The following is a 15,094-nucleotide window of genomic DNA, read 5'->3' as shown; positions in this document are numbered from 1 at the left end:
TACTTCCAAGGCTAGGTCACAAGAAACCTTGCCCTTTAGCCCTGGATCTCTCAGTATACTCCCTCTTGGGATGTTTCTGTTCAGAATCCAGCCATCGTGCTGTGAGAAGACCAAGTCACATGCGGAGGCCACATGTAAGCACTCTAGCCAACAGCCAGCATCAAGCGCGAGCCATGTGAGTGAGCCAGGGTGGATGTCCAGCCCAGTTGAGCCTTCAAATGACTCCTGTCCCAGCCTCCATTTGACTAAAGCAATATATCCCAACTAAGAACTGCCCAGATGAGCCAGTCAACTCAAACAACAATGAAAGAAAATAAATTATCAATTTCACTTAAGAATATCCTAAATGAGGGGCGCCTGGGTGGCTCAGTCGGTTGAGCACCTGACTCTTGATTTTGGCTCAGGTCATAATCCCAGGGTTGTGGGATCAAGCCTCACATCAGGCTCCATGCTGACTGTGGAGCCTGCTTGGGGTTCTCCCTCTTTCCCTCTCTCTCTAAAATAAAAAAATTAAAAAAAAAGAATGTCCTAAATGAGACAATAAAAACTAACTTCATTAAATCTTGACCTTTAAGTACATGTCTTTTAAATATTCTTTGTAATAAAACAAGAGTTACGTGGTTATCAAGAAAAAACAATCGTGAGATTGAGTTACAAGCTAAACTAGTCATTTTCTTCATGATACAACATTTTTTACTTGAAAGAAAAGAGTAACAAATTATAAGGTTTTTTTAGTGTTTATTTATTTTTGAGAGGGAGAGAGACAGAGCATGAGTGGGGGAGGGGCAGAGAGAGGGAGACACAGAACCCGAAGCAGGCTCGAGGCTCTGAGATGTCAGCACAGAGTCCAACGTGGGGCTTGAACTCACGAACCGTGAGATCATGGCCTGAGCCGAAGTCAGACACTTAACGGACTGAGCCACCCAGGCACCCCAAGAGTAACAAATTATGTTAGATTTGAGAATTTGACAGACTTTTTTTTAAGTTTATTTATTTATTTTGAGAAAGAGGGGGTGGGGAGGGGCAGAAAGGAGAGACAGAATTCCAAGCAGGCTCTATACTGTCAGCACAGAGCCCGACACGGGGCTTAAACCCACAAACCATGAGATCATGACCTGAGCTGAGATCAAGAGTTGAACGCTTAACTGACTGAACCATCCAGGCGCCCCTCAAAATCTTTTTGTGCACATGTCTTCTCTCCCCAACTAGATTCCACACACTTGGGGGACAGGAGCAGCCAAGGACCGTTGCTGAAACATCTGTCACAGCACCTGACCCACAAAAGTGCCTCAGATGAGAAAGACAAAGATAACAACCAAACCACAGTTTTTTGAGATTAGCACTGAAAACTCTGACAGCCTCACCTTTTGCCAATGGAAACTAAGAAAGAAAACTTCTAGCTGGGACTGGGAGCTCAGAGCCTCAGGATAAACTGGACAAGTGACCCCTGGACATGTACAATTGCTGCCACTGTGACTAGCTGCTGCTGACACAAATGACAGAGCAATGAACCCAGGGGGAAGTTCTACCTTATCCCCTCGCGGGGAACCTCAGAAGTCTCCCAAGCCCCCCTTCTTCCTCATGCACATTTCCTTGAGACGAAAGGACTTGGTACGGGTTTGACAACAGGAGGGGCCCCCGCCTGAGGCCTTCCTGCAAGATCCACAAACAACCTGACCCCCACAGACTGACAGACACATGGGCTCGGCACCCTGTTTGGCAACAGGAAAACCCACAGGGTGTTAAAGGCAGAGAAAGGGAAGTAAGGCTCATAAACAGCTCCTGGAACCACTGAACTTCAGAGATTACAACAAACCAGATGGGAGCCCATGTTTCCCTGGCCCCTGGCAGGGACCTCGCCATAGCCTGGCCTCCCAAATAGCTGGGACAATGACATCGAATTCCCTGTAGCTCCCCTTCTGAGAGTTTATAAAATCTGCCAGGCATCCTGAGAACAAACAGGGAAACAGTAACAAGAAGCCCAGAGCATTGTGCAGACCTGCTATGCTAGCAGAGATGGAAGAAAACAGCTCCATTTCTTACCCCCAGCTCACATATGCCAGCAAACCACAGACCCATAAGATGGGGACTGAATCTGTTTTTTTTTTACTATCATCATTCCCCAAGTATCTACTACTGTGCCTGGCACATAGCAGACGCTCAAAAATGTCTGTTGCACAAATGAAAGAAAATGACAGACACCATCTTTGTCTGGCACCCACACAGACAGAGAAGAAAAGTTTGTACACTGATTCATTCGACAAATATTTATTTAGCATCTCCTTGGTGCAAGGCAGTCCTAGACACAACAGGAAACAAAGTTAAGTCCCTGCCCTTGTGGAGTCTATGTTTTAGTGGGTGTAAAGGTGAAAAATCTCAGTGCTCTCCCCAAAACTACATAAGCCATAGACCTTTAATAATGTTTAAATAAATGCCCACTATGTGTAAACAATGAGTACCAAATGTTATGATAGACACCTGGGATCTAGGAACTCAGCCCTAGTGAAATCACTTCATCTTTTGGGCCAGGATCCTAAATCTGGGATGTGTCAGTTGGTTGTCAGAGGTCCTTGTGTAAGGAAAATGGGATTACCGCTTTGGTGCATCTGTCCTCATCTGTCGGTGAACAGAAGCCACTGCGTGAGTACCACGTGCATGCCCAAAACACCACGCAACACTGCAGGATAGAAAGAAACCCAACATCTTCAGCTGAGAAGCACCAGGGGTCAGAAAAGCAGCTTTAATATTATAATTAAACACTAGGGCTCAAAAGGTGCTCCCAAGCAAGCTGGCTCTTTCTCTGTCCTTCACACACACACACACACACACACACACACACACACACCCTGAGATGTTGTTATTCTGAGCCTGAGTCAGCAAATATTTCCCAGTCCTGGAAGTAGTCTGCTGATTTCCAAGTAAGCAGACACCGGCTTTGCTGATTTTACCAGGGTGGGGCACAAGGAGCTGGCAACGTGAAGAAGGATCTGGAGTCCAACATCCCCCACAGGTGGCAGCTCATAAATGGAGATGCCCTGAGTCATGCTTGAGTCCTTGACCCAAGCCCCATGGAACCAGGACTAGAGTCACACCCCAATCACCAGCCTCTGAGTTATGAAGGCCAGGAACCACCTGCCAAGGAAGAAGACCCACATGTCTGAAACCTGATGCAAGAGGCCATCTCCTCCCTGCCAGGCTCAAGCAAGTGCCCAGCTCTCCTCTGAAACCAGCTGCTGTCAGTGGCTCCTCCCCCTGGATCCCAAGGCACAGAAAAATGCTCGGGGATTTCAAACCATTGACAAGCAGCCACTGTGCAATCTGGGACAACATGGCATAGACCAGGGAATCATCACACACAGAACTTCTGACCCGACACAAGCCAGAGCCTGGCAGGACAGACCAAGTCTGTGGAAACGCTGGGTAGGGAGAAAGAAGAGAGTGATCCCAGCGTGGACAGTGCAAGGCAGCGGGGCAGCTCCTGGCATTTCCAGGCCCTACTCAGGCACTGGACGAGGGCCCTGCAACTGAGCTTCCCAGCCAGCAGGGAACACACTGGGAGGTGAGCCTCAGTGACAGGCTATACAGCTGAAGTCTTTAAAGCCACAATCCAACTCCTGAAACAGAGGAGCTACCCGGTCCCAGAACATGCCAGGATCTGCATGCCCTCAGGACAGCTTGCACAACAGCCACAACAGCTGTACTCTACCCAAAGCAGAAGCCTACTTGCTTCCTAGGCCAGTGTACAACACGGCTATCCTCTATCAGGCCCTTAGGGAAGAGATCTGAGGGACCACAGGCCTGGTAAGGGCCATTCTTCTTCAATGGGTAGAGGCACACACCAAAGGAAGAAAACACTGGAGAGGAAAGAAGAAAGGCAGCCAAACAAAAGAACAGTCCGTTAAACTAAGGAGCTGACAGGTTACATCTTCTGTAGAATAATGTCAGGGCTCTGTCTGCCTACACCTTTTGAAAAACAGAGACGGCTGGCCCAAACTCTGCAAAAAATCACTGAATGGGAACTTGGTAATTGATAATCCTGACCATCCACAAAGGCCACAGAGTGGACAAACTGAAGGAATCTATCCAGCCAGAGCTGCTGGTGCCCAAGCTGTTGCATAAGGACTGGGCTTGCCCTCTTCTCAAGCCCTTCTCACCTGCTGCCTGGGTACAGAGCACCACTAACGGACAAGCAAAGAGAGGAGTAGCACACCTCTCAAAGAGCCAGGTCAAGTCCTTGGGAGCCAGAGACTGGACTAAATTACTGCCAAACACACAAGCTCACCTCCATCAGAATGACCCATTCCAACCCTGGAGGGATGCTTTTCACAGGAAGAAGCCCACCCCTTTTGGTCCATTCTGCCCAAATCCGACACAAGTACTGCTTAGGAAGGGGCTCAGGGGCCAGTGGAGAGGAAACTGGCTCAGCCGTCCACAATCGTACTCCTTTCACAGAAAAGGGTCAGTGCGCAAGAGAATTCCAAAACTTTAAAGTCTGGTCCAAGCTGGTTCACTTGGCTCTCCACCACAGCTCTTGAAGGTTGCCAATTCTGGGTCCAATTCTGGCTCAAAGACAGAAAACACGATCCTCAAAAGAGGAGACCTAGAAACCCAGAGCCAGGTGAAACAACAGGCCTTCATTTCTAAATGTGAGAGTGGGTCATGCTTTCAGAATCCTCCAAGATCAGATTGGGCAGAAACAGAGGATATGTTATTTCCTGAAGATCTCTCCAGGGGACCAATGCCAAATAAAGGAGCGCAAATTGAAAGCATCTGAAAAGAACTTTCTGCCTGACACGAAGACACATCAAGAAGGTGGTGGGGTCTCTAGCCCCAGAGAGGATATGTCTGTGACTGGACACAACTCAAATTCCGGACACCATCTAACCAATACAGCCCCACAACCTCCCCAGGCAGATATCCACCTGGCAGGGCAAAAGGAACAGAACTTAAGGTCCGCCTCCCTCTTGGATCCGCAGGAAATTAAGCTCTCAAGGAAAATGGAGGAAGAATCTTCAAGAGAACCTGCTCAGTGACTGACATCAGAGGCCCTCACATTCAGTGAGGTCAGGGATGTACGAGTGAAAATCAGAGGCTGGTTCAGGTGACCAATAACAAACGGGACAGCCGCCTGCCAGCCCCCAGGGCTATCGGGCTGGCAATCTATTTCAAAACTCATGCAGGAAAAAAATGTCTTGGACACAGTACAGAGGAAAAAGGTTAAGGCATTCTCTGGGGCACAACTTCTGGAGACTTCTCTTAGCTCTTTGGGATGGGGCACAGGGAGAAGGGTGGGCAGAGAGGGCAGAGATAATCTGGAGTATCATGATGTAACCGTGCTTGGGTACATCCAGAGTGGAAAGACACGGAGCTCTGTTTCCTGGAAGGGGAAAAGAGTTGGATGAGGCCTCCAGCTACCCCTGGCACACACCCAACTCAGTGGCTGGTCTCTCCCCAAGGGTTCCTGGAAGTCAACAGACCCATAAAGGGGAAGTATTAAAACTGAGATTAGAAGAATGGTGTACAAATTGGACATTATCCCCGATGCAACACCCAAGTCAATTCTCCCAAACAGACCTGCCTGCTATTTACCTCAGACATTCAGCCCCTTACTTCAATCAGGGGCTGAATGCCCCCCACCCCACCCCGGGGGGGGGTATCTCAACAGCAAGTCAAGGGAAAAGCGGAGTAGAGCGTGGAGCTAATGCTTCTTCCCTAAGTAGAGGCAAGGAACTGGGAGGTAGGTGACAGGAATGCAGGAGACGGGGCTAATAAGAAGGAAATTAGAGAGAGAGGCGAAAACAGGGCATCTGAGGGTAGCCAGGGTAAAAGGGGCTTAGGTAGACAGGGATTGCTGGCATGGGGCTGAAAAAGCCTAATAACACCGCGAAGATGAGGGGGAGCGGTAATCCTGAGGGGGGGGGGGGGCGGGAAATGGGGGAAGAAGGGGAACCAGGATGGGAAAAGAGAGCAAAGACCGAGAGGGCAGATAGGGGGACGAAGGCAGGACATAAAGATAACGAGAGGGACAGAGAAGATCCCCAAGGAGATCCTCGGTAAAGAGGGCAATGGATTTGGAGACACCACAGAAGGGATGAAGGAAGAGGTCAGAGGCAATGGTAGGGAAGGGGAGAGGACCCCGAACCTTAGACCCAGCTCTCAGAACACAGAAATGGGACAAGACGGAGCCACTAGGCCCAAGAGGGGGCACAGAGTCTGGTGGGGGAGGCTCGCGGTTCGGGCTCAGTGATGGGGGACCAAAAGGCTGGGGGCGCGCGGGCGCCAGGAGAGCAACAAACTACGGCGCACCGGCCGGGGCCGGGCCATCGGGAAGCCGCAGCGGCTCAGCCCGCGGACCCCTGCCGCTCCCCCCACCCCACTCCCCACCGGGCCTCGCGTCCCGACCCGGCTGGCCGCCTCAGCCCGGGCCCGCCGCCTCCTTCCGCTGCTTGCTACCGCTTCCCCCGACCCGGACTGACCTGTTTTGGCCGCCTCCCGCGTCGCCTCTGCCGTCCCGCAGGCTCCGCAGAATCCTCCGAAGCCTGCCAAAACTTTTCCCATTAATCCCCAGCTCCGAGGCGGCCGCGGCGTCACACGCTGCGCGGCCCGACCCCGCCCCCACCATCCTGAGGTCACCGCGCAGCTCGGCCCCCTTCTCCCCACGCCCCCTTCCGCCCCGGCCGGGGCCAATCACCGCGCGTCCTGGGCTCTCCCCTGATTCTGCACTCCGCCCACCGCATGTTACCCAGGACCCGCCTGCAGCGCCCTCTGGTGTGGCATGCGGGCGTGGCAGCTGAGGGAGGAGCAGGAGGGGATGTTCCAGGGCCGTAAGACAAGTCTGACAAGTATCGCAAAAGGGAATTTAAAGCTGGAAGGGAATTTAAAGGTCGTCTAATACAGCCTCCACGTCTTTCCACTGAAGAAACGGTCTCAGGGAGTGTGAGTGACTTGCGGTCAGAAGCCATGCCGGGGCTAGAACCTGGGTCTCCAGACTCCACTGGAGGAGTCCGTGTTGCCTGTAAGTTTTAAAGAAAAGACTTTCCTCCCTGGAGAGGCTTCTGCAACTAGAAATTTATGGTTATGGACGTTCTACCTATCTTCCTCTGTACTTAAGTAATATGCTTGCCCACCTAAATGGGGAGCATCCTCCTTACTGTTGTAGCAAATTCTGTTCTTGCTTCTTAACCCAGTTCTTGAGGCCTGGGAAGGGACCTGTTATCCCAACCTGTCCCTTCAGATATACCATGACAAGATACCTAGCAGCTAGTAGGCAGTATGGCGGAAGAAGTTGGGTTTGTTATCTGGCGAGGAACAAAACTTGACTCACAGGTATATGAGCAATGGGTAACTCCCTTCTCTCCAAATGTCTTTTAAAGTTAGGATTACCTCTTCCCCTTAAGTACATTTCTCAGGCCACACCCTCAGGTGTCTGGATGATAGAATTATGAGTGATTGTTTTTCTTCTGCCTCCCTCCCTCTCTCTCTTTTTTAACTTTTTGAAATGAATGTGCATTACTTTTGTAATTCAGGCATCGACTTCCTTGTCCTTGGAGATTGAAGTAAGAATGGGTTGTGGAGGTCAAAGGCTTCCCTAAGATTTCTGCAAATTTCTGGAGATTTATATTCTTCTGAATCTCTCTGCCTCCAGGTTCCTGTTTCTGCCAGGCTGCTGTAGTGCCACAGTTCAAAAATGTAGAAACGAAGCCCTTCCTGAAGACTGCCCACACCTCTTCCCACACAAAACATTCATGGGCAGAGAAGACATTATGACGCTTTGGGCCCTGGAGCAGGGTCACATGATGCATTGCAAAAGGTTTAAACTTACACATCAGACATTCCTTAAGAGTCTTTTCTGAACAACCCATTTGAGGTTTTCTGATTGGCCCTTCACCTCTTAGGGCCTTGCCTTCTCCCAAATCACTACTCTCCTCCCTGACCCACCATTCTCTCCTCTATCCCACCCTCTCTGGAGAAAAAACAAATTCTTCCTCATTTCCGGGCAGATAGAGACATCTTAACCCCATCTCTTTTTGCTAGGGTTCCAGCCAACACTCCAGCCCTGAAGATCTTACTTTCTACCCTTAGGAGGCTTATGGCTCAGTCAGTTAAGCATCTGACTCTTGGTTTTGACTCAGGTCATGATCTTGCTGTCCTTGGGTTTGAGCCCCACGTCGGGCTCTGTGCTGACAGTGTAGAGTCTGGTTGGGATTCTTTGTCTCTCTCTGCCCTTCCTCCTCTTTCTCTCTCTGTCTCTCTCTCAAAATAAATAAGTAAACTTTTAAAAAACATAAAATAACAACAGCTCCCTTCCTAAAAGAAATTCTGGGAGTACTGTCAAGATATTACATTTTCCACCTCATTTCATTTTTATATTAAAAGATAAAGAGAATATTTTACATAATATATTTAGTAAGTATGTATTTAACATTTAGACCACATAATTCTATTGCTCATTGCAATATTATTTAAAAAAAAAAAACTGGAGATAACCTCACTGTCAACAACAGAAATGTTTAGGTAAATTATTTTGTATGCTCCTGACGGATTATTATGATTTGTAGAGTTGTAAAAAAAAAAAAAAAAAAAAGGAAAAATGTTATGATAGTAAGTGGAAAAAAGCAGGATCTGATGATATATAGGGAATATATAGCTATGTATACTGTTGGGCAAACAAAAAGGATAGGAAAAAAACAAAGGAAACGCTAAAATGTTATCAGCAGTTGTCTTTGCGTTCTGTTTTTATGAGTTATTATCTTTCTACATTTTTAGTCTGAGCATTTTTTTCATAGTGGAAACATGGTTTGGTTTTGTTTTGTTTTAAAGAACAAAAAATGGGGCGCCTGGGTGGCGCAGTCGGTTAAGCGTCCGACTTCAGCCAGGTCACGATCTCACGGTCTGTGAGTTCGAGCCCGGCGTCAGGCTCTGGGCTGATGGCTCGGAGCCTGGAGCCTGTTTCCGATTCTGTGTCTCCCTCTCTCTCTGCCCCTCCCCCGTTCATGCTCTGTCTCTGTCTGTCCCAAAAATAAATAAAAACGTTGAAAAAAAAAAAAAAAGAACAAAAAATAAAAATCTTCCTCATATTGAGCAGAAGTTTATATCTCTGGTGCACCTACCCAACAGTGTCTGTCCTCTCCCTTGGAAGTAAACTAAGTCGAATTGTTTTCCCTATAAGAGACCTTCTGATGTTTGATCCCATTCCCCTATACAACATCCCTAGTTCCTCATATAAAATGATTGTGGCTCCCTTTGCCACCATATTGCTAGCCTCAGAATGTGACATTTTCTGTATATCCGTCCTCTTCAAGGCTTCCTTGTTTTTGGCTACCTAACTTCTGAACCATCTTCCCATATTTGGGGAATCTCCCACTTCATTTTTTAAAAAGATTTTTAAACGTGTATTTATTTTTGAGAGACAGAGACTGAGCATGAGCAGGGGAGGAGCAGAGAGAGAGGGAGACACAGAATCTCCAGGCTCCAGGCTCTGAGCTGTCAGCACAGAGCCTGACACGGGGCTCAAACTCACAAACCGCAAGATCATGACCTGAGGTGAAGTCAGATGCTTAACCAACTGAGCCACAGGCACCCCTATTTATTTATTTTTTAAAAGCTTATTTACTTATTTTGAGAGAGAATGAATAGGGGAGGGGCAGAGAGAGAGGGGGACAGAGAATCTGAAGCAGGCTCCATGCTGACAGCAAAGAGCCCAATGTGGGGCTCCAACACACAAACCACGAGATCATGACCTGAGCTGAAGTCCAACGCTCAACCCACTGAGCCACCCAGGCGCCCCAGGAATCTCCCACTTTAGACTCTTCCTCCACAGTAGAAGGTGGAAAATGTCAGGCATTTGCTTCCAGCTCCCTTTTCAACTAGGGTATTGCCACACAACCAAGGCTCCACTGGAAGTTGGGAAGATGAAAAACTGGGAAGCACACATAATGCATTTGGGTAAGTGGCCCAGCAGCAGCTCCACCTGATTTCTAGCTGTAAGAAGCAGCCAGAATACCAAACCAGTGGTATTAGCCATGGAATCAGCAGCGACTATACCCAGACGAAGCAGCTGGGGTGTCTTCATAAGCACTGCCATGTGCCATAATTTGAGGTATTGTTCCTGACTATACAGCCTCCAAGCTGGCTTTCTCTCATCCTCCCAGTTATTTAAGGAACTCTTCTATACTCTATTAATAAATCCCCGCCCCCCTTTTTTAACTTAAATCAGCCAGTTTCTGTTTCTTGAATCTTCATTTTGACTCGATTTGTCCATAGGCAACTCAAAGGGGGGAAAGCTGGTCGCTGCCAAGCCTCTGCAACCCTTTCCAGACCAGCCAGAGGTCTCAGAACCCTGTTCTGATGCCTAATTATAGCATAACTGAATAATAACATATCGTGTGAGATAAAGCTAGATTTGCTTTGAATTACATTCCAACCTCCACCACAGCCATTTAGCCTCCTAAAATCAGTCTCCTTGGTATTTCCCTTCCTCCTCCTTCTCACCTACAGCAGGGGCCAGAAAAGCGACTCTCAGCGGGGGAGACCTTGCACTTGAGCTGGCGGCACCCTGGCGGCACCCTGAAGATCCTGGCAACAACGTGCAACAGCCTGTTGCACTGCAGCCAATCGCCCTACCTCCCCACTCCTCCTGCTATACAAACTAGACTGGGATGACTTAGGACCACAATGGCTGTGCTTTTCACATGGTCCCCAGAGTTTATGATTATCTCTGAGGGCATCAGAGATTGGATACACACTCCTTTGTCCAGGATGTTGGAAAGGGCAGAGGAGTTACTTTCTAATCCTGGAATGAAAAGACTAGAAGGTATGGTGCACCTGGGTGGCTCAGTCAGTTGAATATCTGACTTTGGCTCAGGTCATGATCTCACGGTTTGTGGGTTCGAGCCCCACGTTGGGCTTGCTGCTGTTAGCGGCAAGCCCGCTTCACATTCTCTTCCTCTGTCCCCTTTCTTGCCCCTTCCCCACTTGCGCTTTCTCAAAAATAAAATTTAAAAATTAAAAATAAAAAGACTGGAAGATATCTTCTCCTGCCCCCTAGTTATGTCCCTCAAGACTGAGAGCTTTTCGTACCGGTTCCAATATGGATGGCATTCAGGCATCAGGGCTATCTTCCTAGCAGTATCTCAACCATCAACGCCTCCCTGTGGCCAGTTATAGAATATTCCAAAACCTGGAATGGACCTCATTTCCAGGTGAGGAAACTGAAAGTTTAGGGATTGGCTTGCCACCTCAAGACTAAACTCTACCTAGTCTCCAAGAATGTCTGTAATCAGGCTTCATTCTACCTTTCTAGTCATGGGTGGTAGTCTTCAGATTGTTTTGCCTCTCTATTCCTAAATAGTATATAAGGATATATATATATATATATATATATATATATATATATATATATATATAGTATAAAGTATATAACTACGCATCTCCCTGCACATTTTTAAGGTGACATCTAATATTTCTCACCATTAGTTTAAAACTTAGAAAATGGATATAATTTCTATTTTATAAATATTGACATTGCCATATAAAACTGCTTTATTACCTTTCTCTTTTTGAGAGAGAGAGAGGGAGCGAGTGAGGGGCAGAGAGAGAGGGAGGGAGAGAGAGAGAAGCAGGGCTCACCGAGGCAGGGCTCAAGCTCACCTGAAGCGGGGCACGAGCTTGCCCAATGTGGGACTCGAATTCATGAGCCATGAGATCATGACCTGAGCCAAAGTCAGATGCTTAATGACTGAGCCACCCAGGCACCCATTACCCTTTTAAATGTATTGAATAAGCCCCAAATCCCATAGTGATTTGATGCTTACCATCATCCATCATCCATCTTAAAAATACATGAAGAAGCTCTTCTTTATCAATAAAAAATTTTACATTGTCTCCTTTTCTCCTTGCACTTGCATTTCAGTTCCACTTTCCCCTCAAAAATCTGATCAATGTAATATATATTTTCAATTTTTTATTGATTACTGTATCGTACATCTCTGCAACCAAAATATGTGTATAAGTTGAGAATTAAAAAAAGTTTCAGTTTCATACAACTTTATAGTTTTATATAGTTTTTACAGTTTAGAGTTTTATAACTCTAAGTGAGAATTTTTTTCTGGTTTGAGTGGCCATTACAAAATTAGTAATACCCAATTGATCGGATCAATATAAATATTATGATTTTTATAAGTAACACACATAAACACAAACCATACATTGAAAATGTATTTTTTAAGTTTATTTATTTACTGATAAGAGACAGCATGAGTGGCGGAGGGACAGAGTATTCCAAGCAGAGCTTGAACCCACAAACTGAGATCATGACCAGAGCCGAAGTAGGTCGCTTAACCGACTGAGCCACCCAGGTGCCCCGGAAGTGTGGGTTTGTTTTTTTTTAATGTTTCGTGTATTTTTGAGAGATAGAGACAGAGCACAAGTTGGGGAGGGGCAGAGAGAGGGAGACACACAATCTGAAGCAGGCTCCAGGCTCTGAGCTGTCAGCACAGAGCCCGACGCGGAGCTCGAACTCACGGACCGTGAGATCATGACCTGAGCCAAAGTCAGATGCTTAACTGCTCAACCAACTGAACCACCCAGGCACCCCCAGAAAATGTATTTCTTAATGAACGGATGGGCTGTTTTTTTCCCTAGGTAGTTCATATGCTTATAGTTGAACATGACTTACTGCAGGAATTCTGCATTCAGCATCACTTCCAGGCCCATGTTTTCATTTTTAAGCTGAGAAACCTTGTTCATATCAGTAAGTATATGGGAACTGAGAGTTTTGACAGAGCAGTGGCATCTAAATCTCAGTTGTTTACCAAAAAAAAAAAAAAAAAAAAAAAAAAAAAAAAATCACAAAGATCTATTATAAAAAGAGATTGTTAATGATTTTTCAGCTAATGATGTAATTAAGTCCTTCTAGGTTTTGAAAGCAAAGATTTAGAAACCTCCTGCTTGAAAACAAAAAGAATTTGTTGTCCAGCTTTTGAGCCATTCATTTCCTCAGCACCCACAGGCACCACCAGCATTGCAAATTGTTGCTTTGTTTAGTGTTCCAGGGCGTTTACCCCTCTGGGTAGTCCGCCATTGAAAGATAGTGGGTGAGTGAGTGGTGAACCTTGTTACTGAAAGTAGGGAAGTTGGCATTATGAAGGAGGGAAGCAGTTTTGGTAGAGAGAACACTTGGAAGTTGAGGATCTGCACACTGATTTTCTTAAAATTCGTTGTACCCTAGAGACACCGCACTCCAATTAGAGGACAATTGATCCTCCCAGTCGATATCCAGAATCCATATTTCTTGTGCTCACAGATGTGTTATGCTTCTTTCTACTTACCTTGTTTCCATGTTCTCCTGCTTTCCTTCCTTTTTAATGTTTTTTACTGTTTGCTTATTTTTGAGAGAGAAAGAGACAGAGCATGAGTGGAGGAGGGGCAGAGAGAGAGAGGGAGACACAGAATCCGAAGCGGGCTCCTGGCTCTGAACAGTCAGCACAGAGCCTGACGTGGGGCTCAAACCCACAAACTGAACCGTGAGATCATGGCCTGAGCCAAAGTCGGATGCCCAACGAACAGAGCCACCCAGGCACCCCTCTTGCTCTCCTTTCTTATTAAAAATTTTAAGGGCCAGGGTGCCTGGGTGTCACAGTTAGTTAAGTGTCCAACTCTTGATCAGCTCAGGTCATGATCTCAAGGTTCATGAGACTGAGCCCCGAGTGGGGCTCCACACTCTTAGCAGAGATTCTCTCTCTGCCCCTCCCCTTCCCCTGTGCATGCGCTCTCTCTCTCAAATATATAAACTTAAAAAGAAAAGTAGGGGTGCCTGGGTGGCTCAGTCGGTTAAGCGACCGACTTCGGCTCAGGTCATGATCTCGCAGTCCGTGAGTTCCAGCCCTGCGTCGGGCTCTGTGCTGACAGCTCAGAGCCTGGAGCCTGTTTCAGATTCTGTGTCTCCCTCTCTCTGATCCTCCCCCGTTCATGCTCTGTCTCTCTCTGTCTCAAAAATAAATAAACGTTAAAAAGAAAATTAAAAAAGTTAAGGGCCATTGTGAATCCCAGTTCCTACCTAATGCTTCCCTTTCTTCTGAATTCCTGAATCGTACTGCACTTAGAGTTTGAACCTCACTTCCCATCCCTGAAATACGTATCATGCTATACTAGTAGTTTTGTTTCATGGCACTTTACATAGACTATAATGAAGTTCCTTGCAGTAGAGTTTGGGGTACTGGCAAAAGATTTGAACTTTGATATCAGACAGCACATAAGCTACAGGAGGGCAGGGACTCTCTCTTGTTTTGTTCTGTGCCCTATAGCCAGCACCTAGCATGATATAGGAGCTTAACGAATAATTCATTGAATAAATGAATGGGCTTGAGTTTGAATCTTAGCTACTTTATCACTTTTAAGCTGTGTGACACCCAGTCATTCATTTTAGAATTTAATTATTCAACAAACACTGTTGCATGTTTGCTAAGAGCCAAGCACTGTACTAGGCACTGGGGACGTAAGTTGAAGAAGATACGTCCATGCCCTCAAGGAACTCATGCATCTAGTTATGAAGGCTGTTATGTGAAGTAAGGTGGGAAGGGCAGCCAGTGTGCAGGCCCAGGGGAAGAAAATGAGAGCACTGTTAGCAGATCTGTAAAGCAGAGGCATAGGAGGCTTTCCCGGGCCTCATGTGCCACATAAGGGAATGTGAATTTGACTTGACTGATTAGATATGGGGCAAGATGAAAAAGGAGTCAAAGGTGAGCAGGCAGGAGAATACAAAGGCCTTAGGTTAACCACACAGCAGCCACAGTGGCCATTGACAGGGACTGAAAGCTATGAGAGAGTAAAGCAGAACCTACCACATTTCATGATGGTTTTGCACGAGGGGGATGAGAGGAAAGGAGCATCTTAGATTCCCATATCTCTGCCTTGGGTGACAAGGTCAGCGAGTCAAATAATATGGGAAAAGAAGCAAGTTTGGAAGGCTTTGGGCAAGTTATCTGACCTCTCTGAGCCTCAATTTCCCCACCTGTAAAATGCGAATAATAACATCCACCTCTCAGGGTTGCCATTAGAATTAAATAACAGGGAAGTTGTGGGGCATAGAATAGAT

General features: G+C 46.8%; 1 protein-coding gene across 5 annotated transcripts in view; it reads right to left on the bottom strand.

Moving 5' to 3' along the window:
• Window positions 1-6,606, bottom strand: part of PPARD (peroxisome proliferator activated receptor delta) — an 83,228-nt gene extending 76,622 nt beyond the window's left edge. For 3 of the 5 annotated variants that reach the window (XM_030315322.1, XM_030315326.1, XM_032593148.1), the window contains exon 1: window positions 6,477-6,606. The gene's annotated coding sequence lies outside the window, so the exon portion shown is untranslated. Of the gene's footprint in view, window positions 1-2,593; window positions 2,678-6,476 lie in introns of all 5 variants that reach the window. The other 2 variants (XM_030315323.1, XM_032593146.1) reach the window with 1 other exon arrangement.
• Between the last annotated feature and the right edge of the window lie 8,488 nt (window positions 6,607-15,094).

The sequence above is a fragment of the Lynx canadensis genome, chromosome B2 (genome assembly GCF_007474595.2).
Source record: "Lynx canadensis isolate LIC74 chromosome B2, mLynCan4.pri.v2, whole genome shotgun sequence".
Taxonomy (NCBI): domain Eukaryota; kingdom Metazoa; phylum Chordata; class Mammalia; order Carnivora; family Felidae; genus Lynx; species Lynx canadensis.
The sequence above is the reverse complement of the archived record's forward strand: the minus strand, read 5'-3'. Positions and strand labels throughout refer to the sequence as shown.